This window comes from Pinus tabuliformis, chromosome 3_2 (assembly GCF_031772625.1).
Source record: "Pinus tabuliformis cultivar Carrire ecotype Pingquan chromosome 3_2, CPIR1, whole genome shotgun sequence".
Classification (NCBI taxonomy): Eukaryota; Viridiplantae; Streptophyta; class Pinopsida; order Pinales; family Pinaceae; genus Pinus; species Pinus tabuliformis.
This window is the reverse complement of record NC_142302.1, coordinates 857,421,665-857,437,002: the sequence shown is the minus strand read 5'-3', so window position 1 is coordinate 857,437,002 and position 15,338 is coordinate 857,421,665. Positions and strand designations below refer to the sequence as shown.

The following is a 15,338-nucleotide window of genomic DNA, read 5'->3' as shown; positions in this document are numbered from 1 at the left end:
ATCCATTTTTCCTAAAGTACAAGCATCACAATTGTTATGTACTTTCTTTAGCATAGGAAGATCTCTTACCATTTCTTTCCTCTGTAGTAACAGCAAATCATTGTAATTGATGTGGTCGAATCTCTGGTACCAAAGCTCTTCTGTAGTCAGGTTCACTGCTGTCAATGCTCGAACCGATGTCGGTCTCACATCCAACCTGTATAATCCTCTTGTTTGAATTCCTATAGCAATTGTCTTCATTTCATTTAGCAGATCATTAATGTGACAGTGAGATTTTAAAAATTCAACTTTCAAATCTTGATCTGTAATCATTGATACATAAATCAAGTTATTTGTTATGTCAGGCAGATACATTACATTATAGATTTATTTAATATTGCCATCAGGTAGAATGACAGAAACTTTCCCACATCCTTTGATTTGATGACTTTTGTCATCTCCTAGGTAAATTTGTGCGCCTTCATTAATCTCTTTAAAATCCTCTAGCCAGTGCTTGTTCCCTGTCATGTGTGTTGACGCTCCTGAATCTACATACGAAATGTCTGCATCAACATTTTCATCGCGATCTACCATGAACAACCTAAAATTCTGCACCTGATCACCATTCTCAAGATGATCTGCATGTCCCTTTGGCTTCTGATGTTCTTCATGATACTTCTTTTTCCTACATTACCTGGTGATATGACCCAATTTTCCACAATAAAAACATTTAGTTCCATAGTAGTTTTTATTTGGATGCATACCTTGGGTCAGATTTGGCCGTTTCTGTGAACTTTCTTCGTTTTGCTATTGTGGACCTCCTTTCCCTTTGTAGAAGTTCTTCCTCACCACCAATGCAAGATCAGTACTCTGGGGCTTCAGAGTCAATCTGCTCTCTTCTTCTTGCATAAATATACCTATCACGTCTTCAAAATGTAGGATCTTTTCTTTGGCATTAATCCCAGTGATGAACATCTGATAATCATTAGTGACACCATTCATTGTAATGGTCACAAGATTTGTATCATCCATTGTATGACCAATATCTAACAATTTGTTTTTTAGAACCTTGATCCTTGCTACAAATGAAGCAATCATTTCATTCTCCTCCATCTTCGTGGAAATCATCTTACTCTTGAGGAACAAAAGATGATTTGAATTTATGATCTCGTACAATTTCTTTAGAGTTCCCCAGATCTCGTTCACTGACTTACCTTCTCTGATGTGTGGTATAATGTAGTCTTTCACTGACATCTTTAACATTGTCCTTTCTTTTCTTTCTCATTTCTCCCAATCTGGGACTGATGCTGAACGAGCCGCAGGCCTCGACTCATCCCCATTCACAATTTGCCAAGGACTCTGTGGTTCTACCAGACTCTGCATCTTAAACTTCCAATTTGCATAATTGAAACCATCGAGCTTGTTATGCTCGTACATGCATGCTTCAAATATGTTGTTATTCATCTTGGTGATTTAGAAAAAAAAAATCGATGGGTAAAATATGTTAAATTTACCCCACATCTATGACATAGATAGATCACTATTGTTAGATATCACAACACACGCTCAGATCTCTGTGGCTTTCTTCTCAGCCTCTAGAAAACCTCCTATTGTTAGCTACAACCTTGTTATTGGCTCCCTTTGCAATTTCTTTGATGTACACAATCATCGCAGATATATGCCCAATATCAGAGACTAGTCACAGAAATACACCAATTTTCTAAGACTAGTTGCATAAAAACACCCAATATCCGAGACCATCGCAGAAAAACACCAATTTTCTGAGACTATTCGGAACCATTGCAATTGTGCACTAGAAAAGTGCGATGATCTAAAAAATGAAAATTTGGGGAAGTGTAGTAGTGTATTGTCATGGCTATCCACTCAAAACCTATGACAATTTCGGTTCAAAGAACCACCCACCAGCTAGCGTACAGGTTCCTCAGCCTTGACGCTCTGATACCATGGTAAAAATGGCAATGTTTGTATTAATGAAAATAAAACCCACTGGTGAGCTCTACGAAAGAGAGTCTGAACCAGGAGAGTCTAGTTCTGCCGAATGCTCTACATTGTTCATCAACATAACACATTAAATAGAATACATGGATTTAGGGAAGTTAGAAAAACATCCTAAGAAATAGAAACTAATTCCTATCTTGAGGCTATGTGAACCAATTCTACCTATTCTAGGATATTCTCCATTATCTTCAACACACCATGCATCCTAACATGCTTTAAATGGAATAATACCAGGCCTTGGGAGGATATCGAATGGGATAAAAATATCATGAATACAAATACCATGCATCCTAACATGCTTTAAATGGAATAATCTCGGGCCTTGGGAGGATATCAAATGGGATACAAATATCATGAATACAAGCCGTTGATGAAGCATTAGGAGACACAATTGATGAAGCATAATGGGAGACAGAGTTAATGAAGCGTTGGGAGATAGAGTTGTTGAAGCTCATGGGAGATAGATTTGATGAAGTGTCATGGAATACAAACCATGTCTAGCCACTTAACAAACCCTAGTCATAGATAAGCTCTAAGATAAAACATATTGGGAGGACATTAAATCTTGGTTGGTGATGTAAAAGGTCAACCAGCCTTCTTCCACTTGATGTTGAAATAGAAAGCCTTAGGGCAAGGAGAGAAGTTTTATAGAAATTGAAATTTGATAAAATTATTAAATAAACAGTTTGTTAAAATTATAAAATAAATGGTATGTTACGACAAGGTTTGAAAAGTAAGTATTCTACCTAGACCACATAAATTTTGATAAATCATAAAGTTGTGAATATAGTCACACATAGAAGATTTGATGTTCAACCTTAACATTACTATGATTTTAAAAAATATAGTCCAGTAAGTCAAAGTTACAGCGCTGAAGGATCTCACAGAGTTAACCAGGAAAATATGAAAAGGAGGACAGAGGGATTGAATTTATTCACCATTGAAAACAAGAAGAGCAGAAAAGCATAAAAGGGCAAAAAACAGTTCCAACATTTGTCAAAAGCTAAATTATTATCTAATTCAGATATTGTTGTATAGTGCATGATAGACTATTCGCTTTCATTTCGATGATTAGCCTTCTGTAGTTTTTTTCCTTTTAATAAGATTTTTTGTTGCATGGAATTTATGTCACACAATTATTCATTTGTCGTCGTTGTGGGATTATTGTTTGGGTTATCTGAGCCTACGTGGCCAGTTCATGGTGGAAAGTTTCGCAGTGATATGGCAGGAGTATTGGTTGTTGCCCTTTTTATGAGAAGGGCTCTTCCGTCTGAGCGGCTTCATGAACAGTGCCAACTGATGCCTTTGCAGGTTAAAATTACTTGCTTGGGTGAGTTACAAGTGCTTGCTTGGATCTCTCATTTAAAAAATGTCCTAGAATTTGGGTTTCCATAGAATTTCTGTTTCCCCAGTTGGAGAGCTTCACTAGAGTTGTGGTCGGTGATTGTTGGAGTCCTTACTGTGCTCTCCATTCTTGTAACCTCCTCGGTTCATACTCTCCGGGATAGCATTGTCCGGGTATCAACTCTTCTTTTCAAATCTATTCTATTGTATTGTTTCCCTGCGTTTAAGCTGGTTAAGAATGGTGACTTTCTCATAATTTTCCTAGGATTCCAATGTGCCTTTGAGTCTGGGTTTTTCTAGGCGCACGTGCTATGTTTTAGACTATGTATTCCTTGGAAATTTTTTAGGAAGGAATGTTTATCTTAAAATTTTCTACTATGTTTTCCAGGAATTTTTTTAGGAAGAATGTTTATCTTATAATTTAGAAAATTTGGCCAATCCTTAATATGCATGATGTAAAATATTTGGTTATATTTTTTTTAAAGTATTCAAATTTATAATTATTATATATATATATATAGTTTTTTAAAAAAATTTGGCAATATTTAGGGCAAAATAATTTTATACTATAAATTTAAGATAATCAATTTTAGAGAAAAAATAAATTACCAATATTTTATTTTTGGAAAAACATGAAAATTTAGCCCACCTACTAATATTAGCCCCTGAAATTTTGCTTTGGAACTTGTGGTGAATTGGTCATGGGCTTTGTGTTGCCCCAGCTTGTTTTACAGTTCCTCCTTCTCGTTATCTCTGTCTTTGATTTGTTGAGATTTTCTTTCGAGACCAATGGTTATCCTGTTGGCCCATCAGACCACACAATGCATGCATAGTCATAGGGGGAGATGGTAGTGGCTAGCAGGGTTGTTCATGTGCCTACGCCCAATCCGAGGTGGCCGCTACTATTTTCCACTTTGCAACACCACTTGGCATACATGAGGAAATTTGCCGACTTCAGATCTACATCTCTAATGACTCCTAGCCATATTCAAAATCTAAAATTATGGAGGAGGTTGCTCATGGGGTTCCTGACGCTAGTCATACCACATGAAGATGGAATTATTATGTGAATTCTAACACCCTCCAATGACAGATGAAAACCCTTTTGGGTAGAGTGCTAAAAGAGGAGTATGAAGACTCAAATGACATTATTTACTCCTTGAATGAGATCAACTCGGTATATCAATATAAATATTCCTTCCTAGCTAGCTTGGATGTCCACCTTGCAGACCTGGAAAGTCACCTACAATGCGAGGTTAAGCCCTATCCTCCAACTAGTACAAGTGCACAAATCCTTTCTATTGTATTAGAGAAAATTTTAGCCTAAAAGTGCCCATGAAATTTACACATACACAATAGGTAAACAAATCAAAATCCTTTAAATTTAGAAAGAGGTACAGGTAAATATTTTGAAGGGAAAATTTAAAACTACATTTTGTGATTTTTTTTTGGCTTATCTCTTGATAGTTTTACTCAAATTTCAAGTGTAGACACTCGTTGGATGTAAAATTAAATTATGCATCTAATGAGTACACATTATACATACTTTTGAGAAAACTCACATTGATGAAAAATGAAGATACATTAAAAAATGTGTTGAATGCGGAACTTTTCAATATTGATTGACGCGCGTCTTCTCAATAGTAATCATAATGGGTACTCATTGGATGTAAAATTTAACTCCTTGTCCAATGAGTGTCTACATTCGAAATTTAAGTAAAACTATAAGGAGATAAGCCAAAAATACAATTAAAAAAATTAACTCTGTTTATTTTCCCTCCAAAATTCATAACTCGTATTTTATTAATTTCCTATTATTTTATTATTTTTATGTTGAAATTTCCTCTAATGTGAATTTCTTATAATATGTTTCTTTATATTTTTCTTGATGATCTTTATAGCTTTGTTGCAGTTTATTCTTGTGATTTCTAAACTAAACTCTTATTTTTTATAATCTTGATTTTAAATTACTAGTTAACCAATATGGTTTACCCCTTAACAAATTGTCACGGATAGCAACTAGTAATAACCTGCATGTTGATTATGAAAAAGGTATAATATCTTTTTTAAAGGAAATATAAGCTTATTATATGAACCTACAGAAAGATAGAGAAAACCAATGATTAATGTTAGGTATTAAACATTGTAGAATATGAATAACCCATAGCAGTTGTGTAGACAATTCCAAATTTAAGAGTGTGAAAGAAGAGGTCTTGAGTAATTATTATATGTTTTAATGTTTTTGGTTGGAATTTCGCTTATTTCCTTTTTTTTTAATTATCAATTTTAAAAAATGAAAAATATTGATTCTAATAAAAAGTTATATGATTTTAAACCATTTCAATTGAAATATATTTGCTAAAAAACTCCAAAAGTTATAACTAAGGAGAACACACTGAATGAGAGAGGAGATATAGACGGGTGAAGAGTTATAGACCATGTATAAAATACCCTAAAATGGTTACCGAGTAGACAGATGGAACGATTTTATTGCCTCAAAACCATAAATTTATTATTGGAAAGATGCTTTTTAAAATAAAAAATTGAAATTGTTTTAGCTCCCATTTATAGAGAAAGAGATTGTGCAGTTAACTATTATATGAAAACATTGTGCCCATTAGAATAACCTTTCTAGAATTATATTTATATTTTTAATTCATAACAATAGAAAACAATAGAAAAGTATATATACATAAATAACAATAATTCCAATGTGAAAAGTCTTACACACGAATAAAAATACAAAATGAGCCCCGTGGAAAACAATATTTTAAGGTGTGATTTGAATGTCCACATGTGGATTTATGGATTATTACATGAGCAAATTCGATTTTCTTTTGATATTGATATAAAATTTGACCTAGTGATAGTGAAAGAAAAAATATCGAAAACACAACTGAGCTCTATGAGCAGTTTGCCCTAGCCACATGCTTGCCTTTTCATCAATCTTGCCTTTTCATCAATCTGGTATATAGATTCCAGAAGGCAAGGCACAGCAGCAGCCATTGGAAAACAACAGTGTGGAGAAAAATCCATGAACTAGATGTCACCATCCAGTTTTACAAATTTACTTTTGCAGATGCTTCCTTCTTCATCCTCACTAATAGAAGTCTAGCCCTTGAAGACCCTAGTTCTGAAGTTATCAGTTGGGTAGTAGATGAGAAAACCAACATGTGCTTAAAGCTTTCTTCGTCACCTTTAAAAGCAAAGACCTTCACATAGAATTTTCAACTTCTTTGAAGAAATTTAGGGAAAGCTTCACCACATAAGAGCTTTGGTTATCCAATTATTATGAAAATTTGTTGATGATTTGCTGAATACAAACCAAAGCTGCGTGGATTATTCTTTATCTATTTTACTATTTGTTTGTTTCCATGTCTAGAACTCATGGGAAATGCCCCGCAATACTTACATGTATATTTGGGTAAATGAATACTATGGAATAAACTACTTCTGTACCCGGTAATGAACATATTAGTATGATTCCAAACACTACAAATAACACCAATTATAGTGGTAATATACTCTGTTATGCAATCTGTTAGGTCCCTATAATACTAGTGATTACACCATTACTATTGTAGTTGTATCCCTTATTAATATTGTTGTGCCCCTATTGTCCCCATATTATTATTACTATGCCCCATAGAATCCCTCTATTTTTATTTTTGTGCCTTTATATTATTATTGTTAGGTCGGCTGGGTTATATTGTGACTCCTTAGACTCCTATATATAGAAAGGAGGTTTTGTCATTTAATCATTAAAGAATCATTCATTTATGTAATGTAAAGGAGGTTGCCCCCTCGAAGAGGCTGAATTCTAAGGCATTGATCTATCTTTTCTATCTTTTTGTGAGCTGGTTTCATAATATTTGGTATCAGAGCTTTGGATTTAGGGTTTTGCTGCTCCAAATAGGTCATCGTGGCATTTTCACTATAACGTTTTTTCTGCAACATTTCAGAAGAAAAAAAAAAAATAATACCCATTTGAGATGAAATCACACTGAACCTCGGGTCCAAATTTCAGAGCTTTTCGCGCTATATTTGCTGAGATGTGATCTAAGGAAGTTGGTATTTTTGCAGACTCCTGAATTACATTCCAAACATGTGACCTAAGGAAAATCGTCATAACTTTCCTTCTGAGGATCAGATTGAAATTTCGTAAGAATGTATAGAAAGAGGATGGAGTGTAGCTTCTTGTATATATTTTTCAGAACCAAATGTGAAAACAGTGACACGTGGCATGTCATACAATTCTGCTCTACTGAACTAGTCTATAATCAGGTCACTGTGGGAGATTTGGCATAACTCTTCCCTGGAGAATTTGATTTGGATCATACTAGTGGCATTGGAAAGAGGACGCAGAGGGCTACTGTAGGTTGCAATTTCAGAACTGGATGATTTGAAATTACAGAGATACATCAGATTCAATATCAAGCTCCTACAAAGTGAAAAAAGGTGTGTAGTTTTTAAATCTTTGCATAAGCTTGGTTTGAAAAAATAGTTTGAAGGAATTCAAAGGGCATAGTAAAGCACTATTATCAATAATTGATGCCCCGAGGAAGGAAAATGCAAACACCTAGTAAGCAACCTAAAAGCTCTAGCATGACTCATGAAGAAGAGGAAGAAATGCAACATGATATATCAAAATTATGGGATCAAGTGCGACAAGTGTCACTTGCACAAAAAGTAACAAAATCTAAGATGGATGGTTTAAAGAAAGATGTAGAAGCTAAGATGGATGGTTTAAAGAAATGCATAGAAGCTAATATGGATTGTCTAAAAAAAGGCGTAGAATCTAATATGAATGATGTGGAAGCTAAGTTGGATGATTTGAAGACAGATTTGAAGACAGGCATGGAAGATTTGAAGACAGATTTGATGATAGATTTGACAAAGTTTCTACAAGAAATGCTTATTAATGTTGAAAGGGTAGTAAAGGAAACTCATGATGAGAACAAAGGAAATGTTAATCATGATTTCATAGACTCTAATTTTAGATCGAAGACCCACCATATTCCAAAAATCGATATGAGGATGTTTGATGGCAACAATCCCGCAACATGGATATTACAGATGGAGCAATTTTTCAATCTCAATAATGTTCAAAACACACAATTGCAACTTTATATTTTGAACCAAATCAGTTTGTATGGTATCAATGGCTTTCCTCTCATAAAGAAATTATCACTTGGGCAATTTTTACGGAAGAATTGACAACACATTATGAAGATACAAAAAGCAACACTTTTTTTAGCCAATTGATAAGTCTCAAACAAAAGGGTTCAATAATGGATCACATTGAGGAGTTCCAAAAATTGAACATAAGGGTAAAAAATATTCCAAAGGAGTATAGGATTGATGTGTTCATAGGGACTTTAAAGGATAATATCTAACATGATGTTCATCTTTGGGAACATGATTCATTAGAGAAGGCATTTAGGTTAGCAAGAAAAATGCAAAGAAAAATCATGTCAACCAAGAAGCATACCACTCACAACTATAAAGATGGAAGTGTTGTTGCCCCTAGCCTTCCACAACCTATAAGGTTGACACCACAACAATTGGAAGAAAAAAGAGCAAAAGGACTTTGTTACAGTTGTGATAGCACATACACTAAAGGTCATAAGTGTGCTAAGAAGAAATTATTCTATATAGATTGTAAAGAGGAAGAAGAAAAGGAGTAAGAAATGTCAAAAGAAGAGGATATACTCAAGGAACAAAGCCTAGATAAAGAAGAAATGAATCCGACCATATCTTGTAATGCATTGGCTGGAATTACCACTCCTCAAACCATCAAGATAGAAGGACAAATGAAGAGGAAAAAGGTAATAGTGTTGATTGATTCAGGAAGTACCCACAATTTTATTCATTGTAAGATAGCAAAAGAATTGAATTTCTTCCTATATCCAGCACCAGAGTGTAAAGTGATGGTTGCAAATGGAGGAACAATAAATCGCTCTGGAAAGTGCCATAATATGAAGCTATCCATGGGAAAATATGTATTGACTAGCCCAATGCTTTCCATTCCAATGGGAGGTGTTGATGTTGTACTAGGAGTCCAATGGCTACAATCCTTGGGTACAATAGCTTTTAATTTTCAAGAACTTTTCTTTAAATTTTCTGCGGAAGGAAAGGAAGTTGAATTAAGGGGCATTGTAGGGAAACCGAGAAAGATAATAAGCTCTAATTGTATGTCAAAGCTTCTAAAAAAGGAACAAAGAGGTGTAATTTCACAATTATGTTTGCTAGATGTTTCCACATCGAAATCATCTATTTCTCCAGATCTCCAAAAAGTCTTGGACAATCATTCCAAGGTTTTTTAGACTCCAAAAGGTCTCCCACCTATTCATGATCATGATCATGCTATTCATTTGATTCCAGGAAGTGTTCCTCCAAACATCAGGCCGTACAGATATCCCTATGCCCAAAAGAGTGAAATTGAACGTATGGTTGCAGAAATGCTAGAGCCTGGTATAATTCAACCTAGTCAAAGTTCTTTCGCTACTCCAGTAGTATTGGTGGACAAGAAGGATGGATCATGGTGCATGTGTCCGAATTATAGGGAACTCAACAAGCTCACTATTAAATATAAGTTTCACATTCCTGTCATTGATGAGTTACTGGATGAATTGCATGGATCAATTTAGTTCACCAAGGTGGATCTTCATTCAGGATATCATCAAATCACAATGAAGACTGAGGACATTCTGAAAGCAACATTTAGAACTCATGAGGGTCATTATGAATTTTTGGTCATGCCTTTTGGCCTTACCAATGCACCTTCTACATTTCAAGGTTTGATGAATTCCATTTTCAAACCCTTAATTAGAAAATTTGTTTTAGTATTTTTTGATGATATACTAATCTACAACAAGTCTTGGAAGGATCATGTTGAACATGTTGACAGGGTGCTACAACTATTGGAGTAGAAACAATTATATGCAAAAAGATCCAAATGTTTCTTTGGAGTACAAGAGGTGGAATATCTGGGTCATATTGTATCTCATGAAGGAGTTAAGGTAAACCCAAGAAAAATTAAAGCCATTAAGGAATGGAAAATCCCCACATCCAAAAAGCATTTGCGAGGATTTCTCGGGTTGACAGGGTATTATCACAAGTTTGTTAAGAATTATGGGAGAATAGCAGCACCTCTAACAACATTATTGAAGAAAGATGCATTTTCATGGACTCCGGAAGCAACAAAGGCCTTCGAACATCTTAAAGAGGCAATGTGCCAACCACCAGTCTTCGCTACACCAGACTTCACAAAAACCTTTATTGTGGAATGTGATGCTTCAGGAAATGGAATTGGTGCTATTTTAATGCAAGATGAAAGACCCATTACTTTTGAAAGTCGTCCAATTAAGGGAAAGTTTTTACACAAAGCTATTTATGAGAAGGAAATGTTGGCAATACTACATGCACTTAAGAAATGGTGACCCTACCTAATGGAAAAACACTTCAAGGTAAAAATGGATCATGATATCCTTAAATACTTTTTAGAACAAATATTATCCTCTGAAGAGCAACAAAAGTGGGTCACAAAGATGTTGGGTTATGAATTTGAAATAATCTATAAAAAAGGTAAGCAAAATGTGGTGGCAGATGCACTCTCAAGAAAGGATGTGGATGTGGAAGCATTTTTGTGCACCATTTCTATTATCCAACTAGATTGGATAAAACAAGCAAGGGAGGAATGGAACAATGATGAAGAAGTGTGGGCACTTATTCGAAAGTTACAACAATATTCCAGTAAATCTAATACATTTAGCTGGAAAAATGATTTGTTATGGTACAAAGATCACTTATACCTCTATAAGAATTCCCAACTCAAACAAAATATTCTTAGGGAATTGCACACTTCTCCCTTAGGAGGGCACTTATGATTTTTAAAAACTTATCACAGGGTTAAGAAGGATTTTTTTGGGATGGCCTTAAATCAGATATTCAAAAGTTTTTGGCGGAATGTTTGGTTTGCCAACAAAATAAAGTTGAAACAATTGAGACCCCGGGTCTATTACAACCTTTATCCATTCCAAGCCAAGATTGGGAGGAGGCTTCAATGGATTTTATCACAAGTTTACCCAAGTCTGAGGGAAAGAGTGTCATCATGATGGTAGTTGACAAACTTACCAAGTATGCACACTTTTGTGCACTATCACATCCATTTAAATCCATTATAGTTTCTACTGCATTTATGGAAACAATTCAAAAGATACATGGAAACCCAAAGATTATTGTAAGTGACAGAGATCCCATTTTCATTGGAAATTTTTGGATGGAATTATTTTCTTGTCTTGGTACTCAGTTAGCTCATAGCTCATCTTATCATCCTCAATCTGATGGTAAAACTAACATAGTAAACAAATGTTTGGAAGGATATCTTCGTTGCTTTGTATCTGATAAACAGATCTCTCAAGCAACCTAAGAAGGATAATAAATTACCACCAAAGTATTATGGTTCGTACAAGGTGTTTCAAAAGGTTGGTACTGTGGCATACAAATTAGAGCTTCTTGTAGCTTCTCAAGTGCACCCAGTTTTCCATGTTTCATGTTTAAAGAAGGTTATAGGTGATAAGCTCCCAGTTCAAACAATATTGCCAGAGCTTGACGAGGAAGGAAAAATTATATTGCAACGAGAAGCAGTCACAGAAACAAGAACTCGACAGCTACGAAATCATTCAATTTCGAAGTATCTCATCAAGTGGAAGAACTTATCCATTGAAGATTCCACATGGGAGGATGATAATTTTATACAGAAGCATCAAAAACTAGTCAAGTGTTGAGGACAACATGTTTTTGAACGAGAGGGGCATGTTAGGTCCCTATAATACAAGTGATTACCCCATTACTATTGTAGCTATATCCCTTATTAATATTGTTGTGCCCCTATTTTTCCCATATTGTTATTACTGTGCCCCATAGAATCCCTCTATTGTTATTTTTGTGCCTTTATACTATTATTGTTAGGTTGGCTGGGTTATATTGTGACTCCTTAGACTACTATATATAGAAAGGAGGTTTTGTCATTTGAATCATCAAATAATCATTCATTTGTGTAATTTAAAGGAGGTTTCCCCCTCGAAGAGGCTGAATTCTAAGGTGTTGATCTATCTTTTCTATCTTTTTGTGAGCTAGTTTCATAACACAATCTTTGTACTCCAAACCTTTTTGGTGTTGTTTAGATTACTTAGAAATAGGTTGTGGAGGAGAAACACAGTCTTTTGGTGAGCTGGTAGTTTGGAATGGAAGCTTAAGTATTTAAGGGTTCCCAATATAGTAGATTATAGAGGGATTTCCATGATTATGTTTTCCCAGGTAGGTAGTTATGACAATTCCCTTATCATGCGTGTCATGTTCCACAGTTTTCTGAACATCACAGTTGCTATCTGTGCATCTAAAATAATTCTTCTAGAAAAGCAAGTAACTAGACATCAGGACCTAGCGAGTAACTAGATGTACTTAACCTAATTGGAACAAAACACTCCACATAACATATTAACATAAACACCTTGGATTGTAACTAGTCTTCAAAAATTTCTTCTCATACTTGCGGCACTTGTAACCATCATCCAGAATATCAGTTTCACATCTGATGAGAAAGGCATATTTGTGAGTTTGTTCGACCTTTCCCTTTATGTTGTTAGTCTCGGGACTCCTGCTTGAATATGGAATTAATTCATGAGTGAGACCGTGTGTTCTAAAACTATATAATATAACCATTAATTCATGAGTAAACTCATATGCTCTACAACCTACTCATAGATCAATTTTGGAGTTGAACTTGTCATTGAAACAAAGATCAGGTGGAAAGATTCCTTGAAACTGCAATCTCATTTAACCTATATAAGGTATTTTTGGAGTCAAGCTTGTCATTTGAAATGAAGATCACGTGGAACAATTCTTTGAAACTTCAATCTCATTTAACCTATATCAAATATTTTTAAAGATGAAAAACACATTTTAATCTCCAATCTATAGCATATTTAAATATTATATATCATTTTTTCTATTCCACTGAGTTAAGTATATCATTTATCTATGACCATTTCTATGAGAGATAGTGGGTGAGATTGAAACTAGTAAAATAAGTCAATCACATAGCTTCAATTATCACTTCAGAAATTTTAGTTACGAGGTGAAAAGGTGAGATTAAAACTAGTGAAATAAATAACATAGCGTCTATCATCAATTCCTAAACTTGCACCTGGTAACATGGACTTCCATAAAGATCACCCGTCCCACATGCCACATAGCCTCTTACTCAAACCCGCTTCACTGTAAAATTTTCTACACCCACAAAAATCCATAAACGATCAATTAATTTTTTTGAACCTTTACCTATCAAAAAATTGAAGTATATGAAACTTTTACGTAATGAAATCCTATTTAGATACACAAGAGACCTTTAATACCTAAAGACTCGCGCATCCAATTTTTTGTTCCTTCTATGCACTTCAAAAATTTTAAATGAATATCAATAGTTACAGAAAAGGCAAATCATATGCACTTTGAAAATCCTAAATGAAGATCAATAGTTACAGAAAAGCAAAATCATATTTTCGCAAGAGTACCTTCAATTAACACTTACATTGTCTCTAAAGGCTTATGGGTTTCGATCACACAGGAAATCCTAGAATTGTTATCCGAACAAAGGCCGTGGACATATGGTGGATTGGTCGAACAGGGGACTGCATATTCAGGTGGTGTACGTCATGCAGGGTTGATAGCCTTAAGCTTGTTGGCCTGCTCACCCGCATCATCAGTTTTGCTAGAATGGTGGAATTCCTCCTCTGAAACAAGAAAGTCTTATGGTTCAAACGCTTGAGTCCCTTGATTAATGTGCTGCAAATTGTCTGGTTGTTGTAGTTGCCGGGAGTGTCCCTTGCTTAAGGCCTTACTGTTGGTTTCAAAATGGCCCATGCTCGAACCAAAATTAGCCATTGTAAGATTTCAGCAGTAATGCACAAACTCAGAAAACAACTGGGGCACCTATGAAAAATAAGAGATATAAAGAGGAGCTATAAATAAAAGGAAGTAGGCTAGAGCCTGAATTTCTAGAGGGGTTCCAGGTGATTATCATCGTGCAATGGCCTGCCTTCCAGGCAACTATGAGCATCTTATTATGAATTTCATCCTCAACTTCCTAACGGATGATGGGTCAAAATTTGTGCCCACGATTTTTCAAAACCTCTTCCTAATCAACCGTCCCTAGTCATTCACTGTACGCGCTGAGTGGGAAAATCTAGGAGGACCCCCATACTTTACGTAGAAAATTCAAATAAACGAAAAAGTCCAAGACAATGACATTGGCCAACTCTAAGAACCTTCAAAGTCGCCGTTCAAACTTAATCTACCACATAAATTTCGTTGACCAAATGAATGACGACTTTATTTTTAAAGAAAGGGAATCCCTAGCATAGCCTAATCTCTAATTACGACGCTCACTTTTGACAACCAATATATGTGCCATTTGTTCATTAATGCGGGGTTGGATAGGGCTATAAGGTATTTTCCTAAATTTAATGGTGGTTATACAAAAGCCCGTTAGATACGAGCCTGGTATATTAATGTATCAATAACATAGTGTAAGGGAATTTGATAAATTTTATTATTTAGATTTTATTAGAGGACTGTTATGATTAGTTATTGTTATAGACATTTTTGGGCACTACAACCCTAATCAAACATGTCCATAAACCAAGGGCTCCTAAGTCCCTAAAAGTGTTGTTTCATACCCTAAAGCAACAAGGTCAGTTGATTACATCATCTCCTAGAAGTTCTCCACAGGAAACGGCTTAGAACTGGTCAAAAATCGACCATCTCACCTACTCCATGGTCAAAGTGCGATGCATCCCACCAAATGCACACAGGAGGTGTGATGCATACTGAAAATCCCTTCTGTAGGGTGCGAGGGTGAGAGTGGACAAATGGTAGAGAGAGTTTGCGAGGTGGATGATCATGGAATCTTCCAGAAACTTCTCCTGTGACAC

General features: G+C 35.2%; 1 pseudogene; it reads right to left on the bottom strand.

Moving 5' to 3' along the window:
* Positions 1–12,606: 12,606 nt before the first annotated feature.
* Positions 12,607–14,289, bottom strand: LOC149183368 (uncharacterized; annotated as a pseudogene).
* Positions 14,290–15,338: the final 1,049 nt, after the last annotated feature.